Below are 20,637 nucleotides of genomic sequence, written 5' to 3' on the forward strand. Positions count from 1 at the left end.
CCTCCTCTCCTTCTCCCTTCTCCCCAGCTTCAGTGTCAACGCTTGACAACATTTCTCCCTAATTGTCTTCTTTAGATTCTCTTTTCAGTTTTGCCTGCAGCCTTCCTTCCATGAAGCTCTTTATATCTGAACTCTGTCTGCCTCCCTGCCCTTCTATCAAAGCATTCATAGAATGCTTATCATCTCTGAGGTCAGGTTTCTGCTCTCTGGCTTTACTACTGTTCACTTCATTGATTCTTCCAGGATATTCCTTGTATGTCAGGTCACACAAGAGGAGACAGGAAGGTCAGCCACATTTCCATCTCTCTTAAAGGCCCATGGGCAAATATCTTAGTATTATTGTAACTGTTTACTTGATTGGGATCTTACAACATAGATCTCTGAATTGTCACGAACCCGCTTACAGAGCAGTTAGCTTTGATTTTGCTGTCTGATAAGATATTAAGTTCAATTTCTGATTTTTTCCATGTTTTGGTTTTGTTTTTTTTTTTTAAAGGAAAAGACCATTGTAGGCAAAGTGATAAATAACTTTACTAGTCTAAATAAAATGCTAATTTGTTATATTCATCTGGATGTAAAATACACTTGAATACTTTTATTGTGAGGTGCCTGAAAAATATCTGACAATAAAGTCTGACTTTGAGTGAACTTAAATAATCCAGTAAGTCTAGAAGATAGATACAGGAGATAAGGAAAATTCAGAGAGAGGAAAGAAGCAAATGGATTAAGTTGTTTTTGCAGGACTGATTTTGCTTTAAGTAATGCCCTGAAGACAGCTGTAGGACAACAGTACAGTACAGTTAAATGAACAGATGTGTGCACCAACCATACTTTCATAAAATAAGAGGTAGCCTTTTTATATGCATGTCTGCTAAAGGAATAAGAATAGAAAATAACATATTTCATTCCAGGAAAGGGTAAAATATTCAACCTATACAGAATGGCTGGTCTTTAACTCTTCCTCTTTATTAGCATAGTAATAGAAATGGAAAAGTTCAATTTATCATCAGCAGTAAGATTACCAGTCTGCTGTGGTTTTTAGAGGTTTAACAAGTGGTATGCTATTATTGGTAACTTTTGTTAAGTTATTGTAAGTTGTGTGTAAGTGCTCTTACAATTTTACCTGATTATCCGTATGATCCTTTAAGAGAAAAATACAGAAGATTTAATAAAATAAATGCCTTTTACATAAAACCCAATATCATTCTGTGCTATTTAAATAAATAATAAATCTCACTACTTTTTTAGAAAAAGTCCAATTGTGTGTCTGTCAACCTCTAACCACACTGGAACTGCAAATACAACTGCTATGAATCATGACACAGAAATGGAAGATGGATGTTACATTCTGTGTGTCGTGATAAGATATTATCGACCTTCTATAAGAAGATTGATGGAGCCATCTAATGAGAAACATTGTTTAAAGGAGAGACACTACTGTGACAAAAACCAGTTTCTCAACATTTCCCCACTTCAGAACTGTTCTTTGGGAAAAGTAACACACAGTCATTCATACCCAAAATATGTGATAGAACTCTAGAACCATTTAGGTACCATGACTATCTCTGAAGGTTGATCACTCAATTTACCATGTAGATACATGCCAAGCACCAAGAACCTTTTCCTACTGAAACCAACATCAACAACAGGAAATATTCCATCATCAACAACTTGAAAATTTTTGAAAAGAAATAAAATCTCCAAGCACATGATACTAAGCAGATACTTCACAAGCAGTAAGAAGTTTCAAGCCATATTAAGCACAGCAATCTCTGGGTAAGACCTCTTCAACATAGCCTATGTGTGTCAGCAGAGGCTCTACGTAATGTCCATCTTACCTCACATTAGCAATTCAAATCCAGTATGTCTAGTTTGAGTTACTAGTCTAGGCTGCCTACAAAGGTACCTCCAAAGTGCAATTTCTTCCATCCTGAAATCATCAATAAAATCACTGCCTCTTCCTTTTTCACTCACTCAGGAGGCTAGCCAACTAATGCATACTAAACATCTAACTTTTTAAAATAAAAGTCAGGTGATATTAATTCCAACCATTGTATGAAGTCTCTCAAATGTCACTCTAGGTATAATGAAAATTATTAACAAGTAGAGTGAATGTTAGAATCGGTAAGCTAAAGCTCTTCAGTTGCTTGGTGTCTATCATAAATTGGCATCACTCCACTGAAGTTCCTGCAAAAAGCTTAGCCTCCAAATCGACAGTGGAATTTATATTAAAGCTGTCCAAAAATGTACCCTTCCTGTATGTCTCACTGCCAATGGTTACAGCAGAATCCCTTATCAAGAGACCTTCTGTTCATCCCTCTGAGTCTGATTCACTGTTCACTTACACCAGTGTGAATAAGACAATACATGACACTGAAACAGACACATCAAGATTAATGAAGAGAGAACCAGAAGCATCAGGGAAATCAGATCTAACTCAAGATAAGTTTTTGTTTATGTTACAGAATTTCCCCTGTTAATTTCACAAACTTTCACAAACTTTGTTCCTTATTCTCTTTTTATATTTTGAGCCTCTTTTTCTAGCAAAATTAAGCTTATTAGCCTAATTATGCTGAGCATTCTGTGTATGTGTGTGTCTACGCACATACTTATGCATCTGTGTATTTCTCTCTCACAGACTCTGACCATCCTTCAAAGCTTTTGAAGACATTACCCAGTTTAATTAATCAACATGGCAGAGGGGAGTTACTCTCAGAGATGTTAAGCTTCTATGAGCTTCATGAAAACAGATAGCCAGAATGAAAAAATAGCTCCTATCAGTGTCCCTGGAAAAGCTGTGGCATGAGTCTGTATATTATTAGACGCTAGGGAATCTAACCACAAAATGCTGCACTGTAAGAAAGTGTATTTCAGTAGACCTACTAGGAATAAAGTCTACCACCCCCTGTTAAATTTCTCTCGAACTGCTGTGGAAATGCCTAAGTGGCTACAGATGCCTAATCTCATTTTAGGATTAACACACTGCAGAATAACCTCACTATCATTCAGAGAAGCCACCTAGGCAGAGGATCAGACTGGCCATTCAGACAGGTCTTCCTGAGCCAGCACCCATCCCAGCAGCAGCAGCCTGCAAGCTCAGAGTATAGTCTGCACAAACGCCTGTTCCAGCACAGACTGGACTCTCCTGTAGACAAGAACCTTATTCTTATTCTCTGTGTGTTAATGTCACGTTAGATAACTGCAATAGGTTAGATAACTGCAATAACGATAATGCCAGTGCCTGTTTTGAAATTAATTCTGATCACTAGATGCACACAGTACAATCCTGATAGATTTGAAACCAGTGCTTTGCAACCCAGTCGCCTTAGAGTTCAAGACCCCTTTTCTTTTAAACAGACAGGAACAAACTTCAAGCCAGGGAACAAAAGAATAACTTATATTGCCATACCTCTGTGCTGCAGGAGAGATTCAAAACATCCCCACCTTGTTCTCTCCCTCTGCATTTGTGCTTTATGCATCCTAGCTCAGGGAAAACAAGTGGCACATGAAGATGAACATCAGGGCGAAGCAGAGGTATTGGGAAATGTCTGGCCACTCTCCACCCCAGTCAGTTTGTCATGACATGGTTTTTGCCAGTGGCATTTCTATGAGAAGGGATAAAACCTCATAAAACAACAAAAAAAGAAAGAGCACCACCTTGGTCTAATATTCCCCTTCCTACTTGTTTTATATTACACAACCAAGTGTGCTAACACTAAAACACCACATCGTCCATGCAGAAGTATGAGTTAGAACAGCTGTAGCCACAGTATAAGTGCCCTTGAACATGCTGAATTTTTCCAGTGTATCACAATTACAGAAACACCTGTGCCAAATAGCTTTCTTCTGATCCTCTATAAAAGTTCACAAAGCTCTCAAACTTTCTCATTTCATACAGGTCTGTGCTGCCTTGAAGCCAGCTCAATACGTCCCAATATGGGATACCACAGAATTGTTCCTTTTCATGCCTCAAAACATAAAATAAAGGGTATGTGCAGGTGCAGTAGTTGACATGTGATTCTGTTACTTGACAATAAGGCATAAGACACAACACAACTATAATCACTTTCTTGATAAATCCTTTTCACACACAAAATTACACTAAAAAAAAAATAAAAGCACAAATACTATGACAACAAATGTTATCTGTGCTATGCTACTTGGGAAAATGCATTCTAGATTTCTGCAGCTACAACTATGCTACAAGTGCATGTTAGCTGTTGCTTTGTTATGCACCACTGGGGAGGCGAGGGGGGGAGGTTGTTAAATCATACATGTACGTCATGGCAAAAGCCTCAGGACTGAATGATTGGTTGTTATTTTACAAACAATGCTATGGTTGCATTAGCCTTAGCAACTGCTGGCTAGAGTCTGTTAAATTATTTACATTTAAAACTACCCAAAGTGTCTGTTTAAAAAGGGATGGAAGAAAGTCACTCTTAGCAGTCACCACATAAAGTGTGGCTGACTATCCTTCAGGCAGAGCTCCAGAAAAGGGAAAGGGAAGCAGCAGAACTCAACCACCTAACCTAAGTATTCGGTTCATTCAGAATTGCAGCCTGTAGATAAGCCTGTCTTATGAAAGATGAGGAGTATGTAGTAATTACACAACCTCCTAAGTCTTGGCTCTCTACAGCCATTCCTAGCTATTGGAAACTTCTCCATGGCCAAAAATTCAGCAAAGAAAAGTTTTGATAATATATTCATCAAAAAGGCATGATTTTTGCAGACTTACAGAGGGGAAGCTTTCCACCATTCCCTGCTTACATAGCCCATTGTGAAAAGCTTTTTTTTTTTTTTTTTTTTGCAAAGCATGAGCAGATAATAAATAATATTACTACACCAATTCAGGAAGCAATGTACAATGGCAAGCATAATTTGAACCACTTCTGCTTTGCTTATACACTCAAGAAAAACAGCTAGATGTCATTGTGTACAGCTCAGGGGAAACATCTGTTCCAACTGCTTTGGTCAGCAAGTAATAAGGAATAATACTGAAAATATCTGAATGCCATTATGCAAATCAGTGGTATGCCCTCATGTTGAATATTATGTTCTGTTCTGATTACTCCACCTAAGCAAGGATTTAAGAGAAATAGAAAGTGACTGGAGGCTGCTGATAAGCATGTTACAGCCATGAGAAGGATTTCATAGCCTTAAAATGTTAGGATTATTTAACTTGGAAATAAATAAAACCAGCAGCCACAGTACAAGCACACCTGTAAAAAAAAATTGCATGACAGATATGAACTGAATATTCTTATTTTGCTTGCATTTTCTGCCACTTTTCTTGCCCTTCATCTATGCCCATGTTTGGTCTATTTTGATGTTGAGATATGAGAATTAGGAACTATCTATTACTCTAAATTTCAGCTATGGCTACCACAGTGACGCCCACAGATGGTCAGTAGGCAAACCCATAACAAACAAAAAATCTTACTTATCTTTTGTCCTCATAAAACAAGGAAACAAATTTAAAAGGCAACCCATTTTAAATATTAAAAGGGAAACACTCCTATAACATAGCCCCAGGTGTGGCTTGTGCACCCCTGGGAAGCATCCTCTGCTCAAGCAGGAGGACAATAGGAGTGAGCTGCCCTCCCTCAGGTGTGCCACCCAGCCTGGCTGCAGCCCAGCCTCCTGCCACTCCAGACACCACCCTGACGTGAACACAGACTGCCAAGGAGGACAGCAAGCTTGTCTCTGGAAAGGATCTTTTCTACTTGCCACTGGAGCACTTGGGACACTGCAAGGGACTGCCGGTGCAGAAAGTGGGGCTGAAGTTCTCCTGCTCCCTCCCTCTGTCACTGCCTCCCTTCCTTGGCACACAGGCACCCCGGGCAGCTGACAGTGACAAAAGCACGGACCTCCAGATGTTTCCAACTAGTACTCCAAACATTTTGTGCTGTATATCATATCTTTCTCCACACTACTTTCTGGAGAATTCAATGCTGGAAATGATCAGAGAGAAGAATTTAAGCAGCTATGGTCCCAAATTATATGTTTCTAATTCACACCTCCATCAAAATAGGAGTTATTTTTAGGCATGATGAAAAGACCTACTTATTTAAGTGTTAAACTCATTGCTACAAGATAAAAAACCAGGCAAAGAATTTAGGGGGGATTTGAAAGGCTTAGAATCTGTGACAGGTCAAAACCACGGCAGTTACATGTGGTAGACAGATACCCTCTCTGAGAGAGTGAGAGCATCGATGCACGTTTCAGACACAGAGCTGACCACTAAATGACTACCACAATGAAGAATCTTCCCTGTGGTCACATTATTCCTTATTTGTCTGCTCTGGGGTTTCTCGGTCCTTTTCAGAGGCTTCTGGCAGAGTTGATCTCTGTCAGAGATAGTCTACTGCACTCAGGCACTCAGCATCGTCATTTCTGTGTCCCAGATAAAGAACTGAAACTTCTTTCCTTTCTTTTACCATATATCTTTGTGTGTGTGCAAGACAGAGAGAGGAACAAATGAAAGAGAGGAAAAATCGCTGCCTTTCATGGTTTTACATAACTAAGCAGAACTATTACAAGCAAAACATCTGAAATGGGAATCTTAATGGTGGCAGAGATCAAAAATAATCTTCCAGCTGTTTATTGTTCCAGTTTTAATTTTAGTAGATAGGAAAAAAACTTCCAGCATCATAAGCTTACTTCCATTTGTTGTCTATTGCAAGCACTGGCACATACTTTTAGTTTGGATATTGTGGATAAGGTCTGTGAATACATGTTGGCACTAGTTTCCCTGCAGCCACGGAAACACCTGCCTCCCAGCTAATTTATAATCTGCACCTATGGCCATGGGCCACTTACAAGTTTATTGAAAAAGGTCTTGACAAACCATATAGGAAAGACTCTGTTCTTTCTCTTCCTGTTCCACATGACATAAATTTGGCATTAACAAGTCACATTTTTATGTCCAACTTTATAGATTGTTAATAATATGTAAAGATATTTGATATGTAAGATCATGGGTCAAATATTTCTCATTCTACCCATGTGAGTAGTCCCAAACACTTTTTTTATTCAACTCGTCTGACAAAGACAGTGTTATGGTTTGAGAAGACCCATAACAATCTATTGTCATTAGACAATTATTCTATCACCCGATGACCCCTCCCCACCCAGAAAGGGGAATCAGGGAACACAAAGAAACACAAGGGTTGAAATATAAATAGATTTAATAGACTAAGACTAAATAATTAACAATAATACTAAAGAACCAGTATTAATCCCGATACTGATATAAGATATACAGGAATTATACTCAGCCAATTCTATCAGCAGGAAGCTGTGCACTCCCAGCAGGGGACAGCAAATGCCAGAGACTGCGAGTGCAATGGCTTCAGGAGGAAGGGAAGGGCTCTGGGTTCCGGCAGCGGGGCAAGGAGTTGTCTGGACCGCTGCCATCAAGGGAGAGAGAGAGAGTGCTATGCAGCAAACTTTTCTAATTTATATTGGATGTGATGTTCATGGTATGAAATAACCCTGTTGGCCAGCCTGGGTCAAATGCCCAGGCCTTGCTCCTCCTTGTTCCTGCACCTGGCAAGGCTCGAAAGCACTAACCTTGAATCCCACTGAGCCTGGTTGGCTATAAAGTAAATATTTTCACAAATTCAGACACTAGAGTCTTCTAAAAGTGCAATTTCCCCCAGCATTAGAAGAAAAGTTAGTCCTGTGTCTCTCAACCCAGGACAGACAGTCATGCTTTACCTTCTCTGTAAAATTATTCTGCAGTGTTATAAGGCAGCTCCCACCATTACTTACAGTAATCTCATTAACTCTGAAGAACAACGCATGTCCCACTCTTGAGCTCTTCAGACTAAATCCTGTAAGATGAAGAAGAGTTGTCCACACATAAAAAGAAATCTGATAATGCAATAGGATGCCCTGGTTCTTCTCACATATGATTCAGTATAGTAAAATACCACATCCCCTTCACAGTTTCTGAATTTAATGTATTCCATGTCGTTCTACCTAGAAAGGATTATGAAAATCCATTCAACCACTATTTCCTTGAAAATGTTTTTTCCTTTTGTTTATAAACGTCTGTGGAGAACAGGTCTGTAAATGAGTCATTGCTTTTTGACTCTAGTGTGTTCAGCTGGCATACTGTATCTTGGCCCTGTACTAGAGCTAGGTGGTTTGTTTTTGTATAATTATCATGTAAGTAATCAGGAAGTGGAATCTCCTGGGATGTTTATAAATATCATGAAGAGTCATTATTAAAAGTACCAGGAACGATCCTGCAGATGCTACGTCACATGATCTGGAAAGCACAGAAGAGAAGTTCAGGTTGTAGTAGTTTTTCTCCATTAACTTGCATAGGAAAGAAAAGCAATCCATAAACTACAGAGCAACATAAACTCATCCTGATTTAAACCTGGATCCAAGCTGGAAGTTCTTTCTGTTTAGTATTTAGCACTGAGCCCATTTCAACATAGAACAAACAGCAGAAAGTTTCCACGGCATTTGTAGTTTTATAGGAAATCAGGAGATGGTGCTTCCACAAGGCCCTTTAAAAGTTCTGCTTGATGAAATATATAGGTGGCTAGGTGGTGCTGAAATGTTAATTTTAACTGTCATGCCTGGCTGTGCATTGCATCTGTAAGGTCTGTTCACTGACTAGGTTTCTTTCATTTTTTTTAATTGCTGACCTACCTGTAAAATGGGTGACTTGCATCAGAAGCTTCAGTGCTACACCTCTATGGATGACAGCATAGGTACTCAGAGTCTGTCATTCTACATCGTCTGAAATGTAAGAACAATTGCATAGCTATTTTGCAAGGTTTCCTTGAAATCTCAAAATACTGACTCCAGTTAGACTGAGAGGAAAAGCCCTGCACAATCCCGGAATGACTATCCCACCTGAAGAGGAAAAAGAGCTGTGGGCACCAAAGAGAGGCTTGGGACAGATAACAACTGGAGTTAGCACTGATCTGTTCAGGAGTAAAAGTATCAACAGCAGAGGTGCAGCTGCTTGCACAGTCACAGTCTATCTTGGTTTCAGGGCCAGCAAGGAAAGTTACTCCACACCTCCACATAAATGGCTTGTACCCTCACCTGCAGAGATGCCCATCCCTCTCCCCTTCCCACAGCCCTCAAGTAGCAGAGGGAAACAGTCAGTGGGCAGGAGCCTTTTGCACCTTCTTTCAGCAGGTGCCACCAGAACTGCTAGGATGTGACAGCAGAGATGTTAGGGTGCCGAGGGGCACCGTGTTCCTCCCGTCCCAAGCAGCAGCTCCCTTTCGACCTCCAGAGCAGCACCTGAGTAGGTCCTCCTTCATCCGGGTTATCAGACAGGCAATCCCAGTGCCAGTGACTGCATTTCCCCTGCAGCTACATGGTACACATTCTGTATTTGACAGCAGAGCTTCAAAATATCCCAGGACCAAATATTTCATTCATAATTGCACTCAGATTACAACATATTACCATTACCATAAATTTGCAGTGACCTAGGACAAAACAAATGAAATCAGTTTCTCAGAATGACACAAGAAAGACCAGTAAGGATTTTCCATCTGCTATGTTCTATTTTAACCCCAAATCCATCTTTCTCCTTTGCAAATTAACCTTATGTGTACAATGTCAGTCCATTTATATCCAATACCTTACTGCTTAGTAGTGGATTCCTGAAGGTATTCTTGCAAAATGCTGAACTGCCTAAGGCCTGGGAGAAATAAAACCTGTTCCTTTCGTTCCCAACTATTTCTAATGGGGTGAATAATCCCTTTAAATTTGGCAGCAGCTAATATACCCAGTCAGTGGTTACAATTATTCCTGAAAGAAACCAATCTGTGTACATCAAATTCTGTCTTTCCTTACAGCAGATACCTGGGGAAAGGAAGCCACTCCAAGAACCAAATAAGATGTCTTCATTGTGTGAAAAGGTCATCTGGTGAAATTCATGGAGAGGGGAGTCAAAAAAAGTAGCTACTGGCAATCCGAATTTAAAAGAAACCAGTTTCATGGTACTGAAGATGTCCTTCCACTCATCTGCCTAAAAAAAAACCCCAGAATTTCCTTTTTTCTTTCATCTTGGGATCTCTGCAGCTGATTTTTATTTACTTATTTTACAAACAATTCAGATTAATAAAAGTTTGCGATTTTCTGTTTTCACCACAAAAGGAGAAGCAACACCAAAGCTCAGAAACCAACAGCAAAGCAGTGAGGCTTCATGAGGGAATCTAGAGCAACGATGTGTAATTATTGATGTGACGTGAGATAACCAGGCAGAGGCAGGACAGCTGAGAGGGCAGCACACCTCATAGACCTCAAACTGTGGGGTTCCCACGGACTTGATGGGAACACTCCTCAAGAAACACCACAGAAATGCCCCTCTGGACAGCTGCAAGCCAAACATCTGTCTTTCTGCACAGCCTTTCAGGGCGTCAGAGCTTGGATGCGACCAGAGTGGTCTCCGGGGGAGCATCTCTCATGGCACACCGTTTGAAAGACACTGGAGACATTTCCCACATGCGACTGAAATCCCATCCGGTTCCACTAGAGGGTTATGCCTAAAGGACAAGCCTAAACAGCAGCAGTAACAGGCAGGACGGTGTGCTCTGCCCCAGTGTAGTGCTGATTTTCATTGGCCAAATACAGGGGTATGGCCTCTGCTTTACATCACTAGTTTTTCTTGCAGGAGCAATTTATGAAGCATAAAACACCTAAATGTTGTCCTTTTCCCCTGCCTGTGTCTCTGAGCCTTCAAAGCTCCCTCTACAAATCTTTCTCAGCCTGAGTTTGCTGCTTATGGAACAAGAAAACTTTTTTGATTGTAAGACAAAAGAAGGTGCTAAATGATGTCACTTCTCCTCCGACATACAAAAGAACTACTTTTGTATGTAGCATGTTCACAGCATAAAAAAGGAATTCTTGCAGAAGAGTTTGGCTGAAATAACAGGCCACGCATACTAACCATGCATGTAACTGAGAAAGTGATGGGTCCTGATCTAATAATAGGCATCATAACCTGTGTACCTTATCTGAACGGGAATGCTCAAAAAAGAGAGATCAGACTTGAAGATAATCTTGATTTTGCATCTAAAAGGACATTACTGCAATTGAATCACAAACATCCTATCACTTTCAGTAACATACTAAAATATTAAAGAGTATAAAATTAATTACAAATGAACCCCTACTATCTACCTTCTCTCCCCGCATCCCGACATACTCTTCTGTGACCATTCATCTTTGTTGCAAGTTGTTACTTTTTTTTAACTTGGGGTTGGAACCTCTCCAGGATTTGACCTCTCTTTTCCGTGAAAAGATTATAATTTTTTTTCTGAGAAGCTCCCAGGACATTTTTGAGTTTTTCTCTTTTTCAAAATAAGATTAATACAATCAATGCCCACATACTGCACTCTTATTACAGTATCCCATAGAAAGACAAAAATTGCCTACAACCATCCTGCTGCAGGATAAAAATCATGAGGATTTGCTAACAAAAGTTTGTAGGAGGCTTAAAGAAGATTTTTAAAATTATGTGCATCTTTAAACAAGACAGGGAAAAAACAGTACTTTTATTTAATTTGTAAGTGATTCCAGACATTGCAAGTTATGTCATTAGTATGCTGCTATTTTCCTCAAAAGAGTCAGTTACCTCAGTTGTAGTATTGAATTTTGGGATATTATGCTTTGACACAAATAGTACACAGAGTCTAATGTTTAAATGACTGTCATACTGTCTAGATTTTTTATGTCTTCATTTTTGAGATACTTCAGAATTAATTCTTTTAAGGGTTTGGGTTTTATTAGTAGCAGGTTACTAAAGTATGCTTCAAAATTTTGTGGATAAAGGATTCACTTGCCTGTGGATGTACTTTCCACCTAATGGATGCGAAATCAGTGTTGACTTAGGTCTTCTCAGGAATGCGCTCCTTTATTTTGTTTTCCTTTGTCTTACCAACAGATGAGCAACTTACACAGATATCTAAGCCATCTAAGAAAAATGGAGCTAATGGAATTCATCCTTAGTCCTCAAGAGGTCTCTCTTATTTTATGAATTCTTTGTAGATATAAGTCAGTTTGGAGTAGTGAACATTGTTTTAAATTAACGTATTTTCAGATTTTCAAGTTGTTCCTCAAAACCTCCCTTACTATGTGTTTACTGCTAAGATCCCTTAGTAAATTTTTTTCTTTTCTCTGCCAAAATACCATGAACAACAATGAAAATCTAATAGCACAAGTTTGTTTTGATTCTCTATTTTCCAGTCCTCTCTGAGGTTCTAAAGATTCCACTATTTATCCCTACACTATCCTTTCCCTTCCCTCTCCCCTGCCCCTCCACCAAATGCTCTTGAGTTTCTGTAAATTAATATGAAGACAAGTGTCTTTCTCTGGCAATCACATTTCCATATAATAGGCCATTTTTGTTATTCTGCTTCCACATCTTTCAAGGCCAGCACGGCCCCATTTCCTACTTGGAAATTCTAGCGTTTCTATCAAGGATGTATTTGGTATTCTTCTAAAAAGGCTAACTACTGGAATCCAGACATCATATAAGAATCTCAGCTTTCATTTAAAAAAAAAAATATATTTGCAAAATGTCATTGTTCTATGAAAAGACCTGAAAACATGATTGCCATCTCAGAAACCAGAAAGTAGGAAAGAAAGAGTACTCAGTTAAAAACTACTTATTTAAACTGACTTGAGTCAAACCTCACGATATGCATACATTCAGGACACTTGACCTTGGCAACGCTGCAGCTCACTAAGGCAAACAGCCATTAAAAGCAAAGGCTGATGAGAACCTTTGGTGAGAGAAGTAAGACCTAAGGCACCCTCTAGTTAACCATTATTGCCATCACTATAGACAAGCAGGGGCCTGCCAAGAGTCTCAAATTTCCTGGTTTTGCTCATACATAATGGATAGCACGATTACAGTATTCAGCTTAGAAGGAGTTTGAATGATCTGATGGATCAGTTTTGGACTACACTGTGATTCTTCCCATTTGCAGAGGTGGCCTCCTTTATATAGGAAGCTGGAAAGGAGACTACACCACTTCCTCACCATCACCACCACAAATTTCTTCTTCCTTTTGAATCCTATGAAGGATACTCAAAAATTTCAATGAGCTCAGCAGAGTATGGCAATGAGCATGATGAGAGACTAGAAACTGACTGAATTTAGACTTGGAAACTGGGACTTTCAAGTTTGTACAATTAAGGTGGAACTGTGATGCTAGAAATAAGGAATTCATGGATCTTGGCCAAACCACTGCCACCTTCTACTGCCTGTAATGAAAGAAAGCGGCACAGACTTCACAAGCAAACCTCAGATAGTTCTTTGGTCTTCAAAAAACACGATGCAACGGTAAATGTAATAAATGAAAGACAGCCACCTAATAGAGACCAAATCCTTAATGTCAGGATTTTATGATGCATCCATGAAACAATTTTTCTTTTAATAATCAACTTTTCTTTACCATTTCACATTTTAAAGCATTGGGCCAATCCATGGATTTTTGCATGCATAAAGTAACTCAGCAGCAAGAAAGGATGGCCAGTGGAGATAGATTTAGTTGAGATTTGGGGTTTCTCCCTGCTATTCCACAGGCAATCTATATGCCTTTGGGCATGTCATTTTGTGCTTGATTCAGTTGCCTAAACAAAGGCATTTAATGTCATTTGTGAAGTCCAAGTGTACCCAGGTTATTCATACAAGGCTAGCAGATGTGATGCCACACACTTCTGGAGCTGCAGCTGGAGTCACATAGGATAGGCATATTGTGTGGGAAAATGGCTAAAGCCCTTTTCCCGCCTGTATCTATCTCAACCCCTCTCATCTGAGATGCAAATGACCTCCATGCTTACTCTCCCTGCTCTCACAGCAGTCTTGTGCAATGAAATTGTTAAGTATTAGCAGGTTCTCAGAGTTGGGTGCCCCACAGGTACCAGCCCCACTCTGGTGACCAGAGATAAAAAAGGACTTGGTTGATCATTAGAAGAGGCAAGGGCCAGGGCAGAGACAAGAAAGCAGAATCTTGATCCCATGTGTTTTGGACTGTACTGCAAACTCTTTCTGAACTGGCTACCCTGTGCACACGAGATGCACTATATCTTCTTTTTCCAGACACCCAGGGATGACAGGAACTTCCCATACCCTAAGGACTTGCAGTCTGGACATCAGTCCTTCTATTCAGGACATCTGGCTCCTCAAGTTACCTCTTGATCAAATGTAGAAGAAAGTGTACATGAACTAACCAAGTTAGTGGACAGAACAAGAGGCACAGGGCTCCTCCTAAACCCCCTTCTTGGGAGAGTATTGGGAGGACTTAAGCAAGTTTTTGTGCTACTGGAAGGAGACAGTTCTCACAGTACATACTGTAAAGCCAAAAAGCTGTCAGCAGTACATGCAGGGCATCGACTTCAAAGAAATGTTTGCAATCGGACCCAAAAGAAAGCATAAATTGCCCTGGGCTCTTCTTCCTTCCCATAGTACTAGCTAGTATTTGTAGTCATATTTATTGCATAAGAGCCTGACTTCAAAATAAGACTTTAGAAAGTCTACAGATACCACTATTTTGCACTGCAGTAAGACAAGTCTACAGTCACTTGCCGTGCCATTTATTTAATACAGCATAATGCCTTCAATTTGTACTAAAAAATTAATTTTGGAAATTCACTGTTGTTTATGTGATAGCAGAAATGTGCTTTTTAATGGACTGAAAATTTTTATGACCTATGAAGAGTCGTCATACATGTGTGATGCTGTACCAGATCTTGATATGAAAATGTTTAAATGCTAAATGCTTTTTATAAATATACTTAGTTACAAAGGAAAAATTTGAAAGAATTGGGATAATCATGAGATACTTCTTTTCTGCTCATAAAAATAAATCAGCTCATCGCAATTGGGAAACAAACTTTTCTTTGCTTCCATCATAGTCATGACCTTAACTCTAAAATTCTTTGTCACAATTAGTCTGGTTTAGATCATTATTTTTGCTGAGGGCTCTGTCTAGTTCATTTCTTTCATCACATGCTCTATATTCACCAACATGTGCAATGCAGTACTCGAAGGTGACATTTGGAATTTATCAACATGTACCGTGTAGGACAATTTTGATAATGTCCCAATGAGCTGCCACTGACTAAACAGCAGTCTAAAATCCATTTGGTTCCATTAATCTTTGAAAGTAAACCATTAAAACTGATCCTCTTCCTTGATGGACAATAAAGTAAATACAAACCTCAGAACAAGAAGTTAATGATCTGTCCCTAACAAGGCTGTAACTTTGACGTACTCAAGTACCTACTCTCTCAGTCTAGAAACAAGAACCAGTACATCACCAAATACGTGCACTGAGCTGGAAATTGTCCATTTGTTACCCTTTTGGCCATGCTATATTCAGCTTGTCACAGTTGGGTATGGGTATCACTCTCAACAGTGATTTTCGTTCCATTTAAGCTCCAAGCCAGGATCTATAGTAAAACAAAGCCTTTTTTGGATTAGAAAATGATGTGACTCCACATATCCAATGAATCAGATATGCCCTCCACATACTTTAATAGTATCAAACTGACAAGAACAAAAATAAAGTAATGGCAAAAATTAATTGAATTTTCACAGTAGTTATTTACAAACTATGTCCTTCCTCACTTTAATCTTGGGTTTAGTCTCCAATCCTGTTCCAGCTGCAACTGATTGCCAACTGACATGTCTTTTGAAGTCTGCCACACAAAATGTTCCAGACCTTAAAAGTACAATAACCACACATAACCCCTCCATTCCGAAAGACCCATGTTCCTCATCTATAATTTTAACTTAAAAATTTTAAGTTTTATTACCAAGTATGACATAGCTCCACCTGGCAGAGTTGTGGAAGTAGGAAAGGCAATTTGCCAGTTAGGAAGCTGGGCAAGAGCCATTCTGCACTTAGCACATGACTTAAGACAGCCAACGGTTAGCTTAACGCTGCTCAAGCTGAAATGGCCTTACAAGGGCTGTTTTATCTGACAGCTTTGGTCTTTCCACCTCCTTCCTGCTATGTCACTTCTTAAGCCTTTATGTGGAAACAGGTTGTCTAGAGCTGGTGGTGCTCCCTTTGTGGCATTTAGGCATTCCTTTAAAACAGTAGCATCCTAAAGAGCTGCTTAGAGCTGGTTTCCAGCAGTAACTACATTTTCAAATTATTTTTTTTAACTTTTCAAAATTTCATTTAAATTCAATGTCAGAATTCCTGCTGCTACTGACAAGACTGCAGTCCCAGGAAGGAGAGAGACATTTTCTGCCCTAGAAATTCCACAGGTTGCACATATTTCTAGTTTCTTTCTGTTCTCTGAAATTATATAGAAAAGTATCTGATCGATAGATCAGATCAATGAAGCAATAGATCAGTATACTCCTTTATCATTTTTCATTTTCCTTCCTCAGATAGTTAATGATTTAAATACTTTCCTTACAATTTTTTCCATGCCTATTTTCTACTGGAATTTTGTACTTTTGTCCAAGTTTTCAAAAACCTGGAAACCTTTTGTAACTTGTTTAGCAACCTGTTTTGATTCCACTCACGCATTAAACCTCATCTTACCACATCACATCCTGTTTGGAATGGACACTGAGTAAGAAGGCTTGCTGCGCTTCCCCACTGCTGGTTCCTGGTACTGCCAACACAAGAGAAGAAAACGTCTTTGCAGTGTCTAAGGCAGCTTGTCCTGTTCTGGCCTACAACAAGGGGAAAGTAAACTGTAGAGGGATATGCAGTTCTGTTACTACACCCTGAATCATCAATAAAAGGTAGGAAAGGGGTCAGTTTGGCTTATACCACGTACATGTCAATTTTATCTGACCTAAAACGTGAATGCCATCTGTCTACATGCCCTTTCTACAGTATGAACAAAGGAAAAACCACACAAAGTTGCTAGACCACCATGGGCTACCAGAAACTCCGTATTTAACATCAGAAATACTCACAGTCACACTGCCCTCCTAGTCTTCCTGTGAACCACAGTGAATCAGGCTAAACATTTAGGGTGCCCTCCAGATAGTCTGAGCATCTATCATAGGGCAGCTTATTAAAACTACAAATTGCTCACCTACAAGGGGAGTTCTTGACAATGCTCAATTCCTTCTTTCCACTGAACCAGAGGGAGAAGTTTCAGATAGCATACCTGTTTCCAGCTGTCTTGGTCAAAAGGGATGACAGCTTTTCAGACGTGACTTGCCAAATATCTACTGATAGTCAAGCTTACATTCCCTTTGCAATTTTTACCAGAGGTATTTATTACTACCTCTTAATTCAATCCATTGCCCACTACTTGAAAACAGACATGAACTTTTATGTCAACTTCAAGAAAAAATAACTGTTCACTGTACCGGTATTCATCTAATACACACAATACTCACCAATACTACACAATAAAAGTTCTATGTTTAACAGTCCCACTGATGTGTAGGAATAATTTCAGTGTAATACCACACTACCCTATATTAGAATTCAGTTAGTATATTTTGGAGCTTAGTTTTATAAGGAATTGTTTTGCTTGTTTTTCATGGAAAAGCCTTGGCCAAATCAAGAAATGAACCACTGTAATCCAAACTTTTATGCTACTTTATGCTGAGAAATAGCACATGAAACTTCTACAGAAAAGGCTGTTGAAGGCTTGTATTGCCCTGTAATGAAGACAAAAACAGAAAAAGAAAGCTTGTAAAATTGAATAATACAATCATGCGCAGAAAAGTCCTTAAATCTTATATCTGAGATGCAAAAGAGGGGAACCTTTGCAATTTCCCAGGAACGCTCCCTTCTTTTTCTGATAACCAGAGCAAATAGGTGGAAATAAAGGAGGCTAACAAGTCTTCTCTCCTACCAGAAGAGGACGTTCTACCTTTATTTGAGTACGTGCTCTGTGGAAGAAGCCAGTTGTGTGAGAAACCACACAGGATGATGCGCACATCCAGGACCACAGGAGGGTGTTTGAGTCCTTTTCCTCTCTCTTGAATGTTAGGTTGGGAAATGCCAGGATAGGCCTTCCTGTTTTCTCTTGTCCAAAATCCAAATCCCTTCCAAATAATCAGCTTTTGGTTAGAGTCCTATCCACATCCTCCAAAAAAACTACGCAGACATGATCCTTATTGAAGTAAAGGTCCTGAGGTGGTCCATTCTTGATATAAGCAACCGCTCCTCTGTTGAGAAGCAGCACACTAAGGGGAAAAGAGTAAAAGGAAATACATTACACTAGTACAATGAATACTGACTTATCACAAAATAAATATTCCCCATATGTATATGTGTATGTGTATATATATATGTATGTTAATAGCACATGTCACACAAGGTTACACTTGGGGATTATTTTTCCTCCTCCTCAGTATTTTGCTGCAATTTTCCTCAGAGACCAGCCACTTAATGTTTTGGATTATGGAGTCTGTTGTAGCTATAGCTATATTACAGATAGGACAAAGACACCCATTTTATGTAAATTGAGAGCTAAATCTGAGCTTTCCAAAAGTTTGAGATGTTAGTATATATGGGGGGTTTTTTAAAGGCTTTATTATTCCAAGACCAGGGCCAGCTGCAAAGATTGGATTCAAATCCAAAAACATATATTAAAATGCATACACTTCTTGGTAGAAAGAAGTTTTAAAACCTGTCAGCTGAGAACAACACTCTTTTTGTGTGCTGCCTGACACTTCAGTTACAGATCGACCCTATTGTTTTTTGGATAATTTAAATGTGATTGTTGGCAAAGCAGAAAGGGGTGGGGGAGACGTACCGGGAGGCACACAGTGAGAAAGAAGAAAGCATTTCTGATTATACAATATATCCCTGACATGTTGTTACACACAAACCCAATATTTAGCATTTAAAAAAGAAGGAAAAAAAAAAAAAAAGAAAAACAATAAAAGAAACAGCAGCTGTTTCTATGTGATGTCAGAGAACAGGTGTGATACAAATCTCCATACCAGCGCAATCATATTGATCTCCTGATGATGCACGCATGAGGCACATGTGCAAACGTTATCGACCCACCCGGCATCTCATTTCCAGGAACACGGCCTGAAAATGCCTCTCTATAACTGAAAACATTATCAGGATAAACACCGTATTGGCCAATTATTAAAAAACACACACAAACTGAGTAAGGAAAGGTGAGCCTGCCGCCGCAGCACACCCCGCTACCGCGGCCGTGCGGTGCCTCCTCGCTGGGCAGCAACCGCCTGGGACCCCCCAGGACCCCCTGGGGGTTGGGTGAGAGGCGACTCAGCCCCGGCGCTGCCCCCCGTGGGGGCGGGTGGCGCGGCTCCACGCTGCTTCCCGAGGTGTGCGGCGGCGGTGCGGCTCCGGGATCGGAGCCCCGCTGGGCGAGTCGGAGGGCGACCGGGAGGGGGGCTCCCGGAAGACGGGGGTGGGGGGCGAGGGCAGCCAGGCCTCCGACCCCGCCGCCTCGACGGGCTCCGCACACTTTGCTGAGCACCCTGCGACGGAGCGAGCCCCCCTGGCTGCCCACCCACACACCGCTGAGCCGTGCCCGGGGCGGGCAGGGGGGAGACCGCCCCCTCGGGGCGCCTTGTGCCCGGGATCCGTCCCCTCCGGGAGGAGAGGCAGGTTTTGAAACCGGCCCTTCATTTGTAAGGGGTGTTTTGCTATTAATTGTTAATGCCGTCTGCCATTAGAGGGCACTAAGCAACCCTGCATTAAAGCGGCTCCGGCGAGCGAGGAGCAGAGGAGGGGGGACGTGGAGAGGGGGGGTGGGGGGAGAGAGAGAGAGAGAGAGTGGCACCAATTTGGGAAAAGATTAAAAAGGATGTGGAGTCCCGGAGCTTCTGAAGTGCTCAAAATGCCCGGGCGCTGCTCAGGACGATGATCATAATAATAATAACAAAAAAAAAAAAAAAAAAAAAATGCGGCGAGGTCAATCATTTACCAGTCTGCTTCTTAATGCGTGTGACCGCAGGTGGTACCGAGGGACATTGTGATTCATGCCCACTTTCAAAGCAGGACCAGGGCCCGGTCTGAGGCACCCAAACAACTGTCTTCTAATATTAGCACGGCTGTATTTCTGGATCTATTATAGTCTGTCCAGACAGATCCCATTGTAATGGGATCTTTTATTAAAAGATTAGCACTATCTCCTGCAGTTGGTGGAAAAAAATCTGTTATCACTGAGTTATTTGCAGTTGTGGGGAGGGGGCGGGCGGGGGGCGGGAGCGGGGAGGAGGGGTGTGGGGAGGGCCGGGCGGAGGGCGCGGGCGGCCGCCGCGCATCGGCCCCTGACCCGGCACTGTCCGGGCATTCCTGTCTGCATACTTCGCAGTCTGTTGTGCTTTAGTGGCTCAGAAAAGCGAAAGAACCGAAATTAAAAAGGCAGCTTTTGAATAAACAATACCATTTTCCGTTAAGTAATCGTTTTGTATAAAAGGAAATATCGCCTACTCAGTTTCATTCAGCGGTGCCAAAAAATGTTATAAATGAGAGACCGCCAACTTTTCTAAGGGGAGAATAATGCCAGACTGTGCTTAATAAACTAGTGCCCTAGAAGTTCATTATCGATGTTGCAATCTTTTCTGATTCTGAAAGGAGACCGCCTACGTCGCCCCCATTCCCGTCTCGTCCTCCCGGGCTCCCGGTGAAAAGGCTGTCACTTGGGCGCAGCCCTAGGTATTAAACTTTTATT

Source organism: Numenius arquata, chromosome Z, assembly GCF_964106895.1.
Source record: "Numenius arquata chromosome Z, bNumArq3.hap1.1, whole genome shotgun sequence".
Classification (NCBI taxonomy): domain Eukaryota; kingdom Metazoa; phylum Chordata; class Aves; order Charadriiformes; family Scolopacidae; genus Numenius; species Numenius arquata.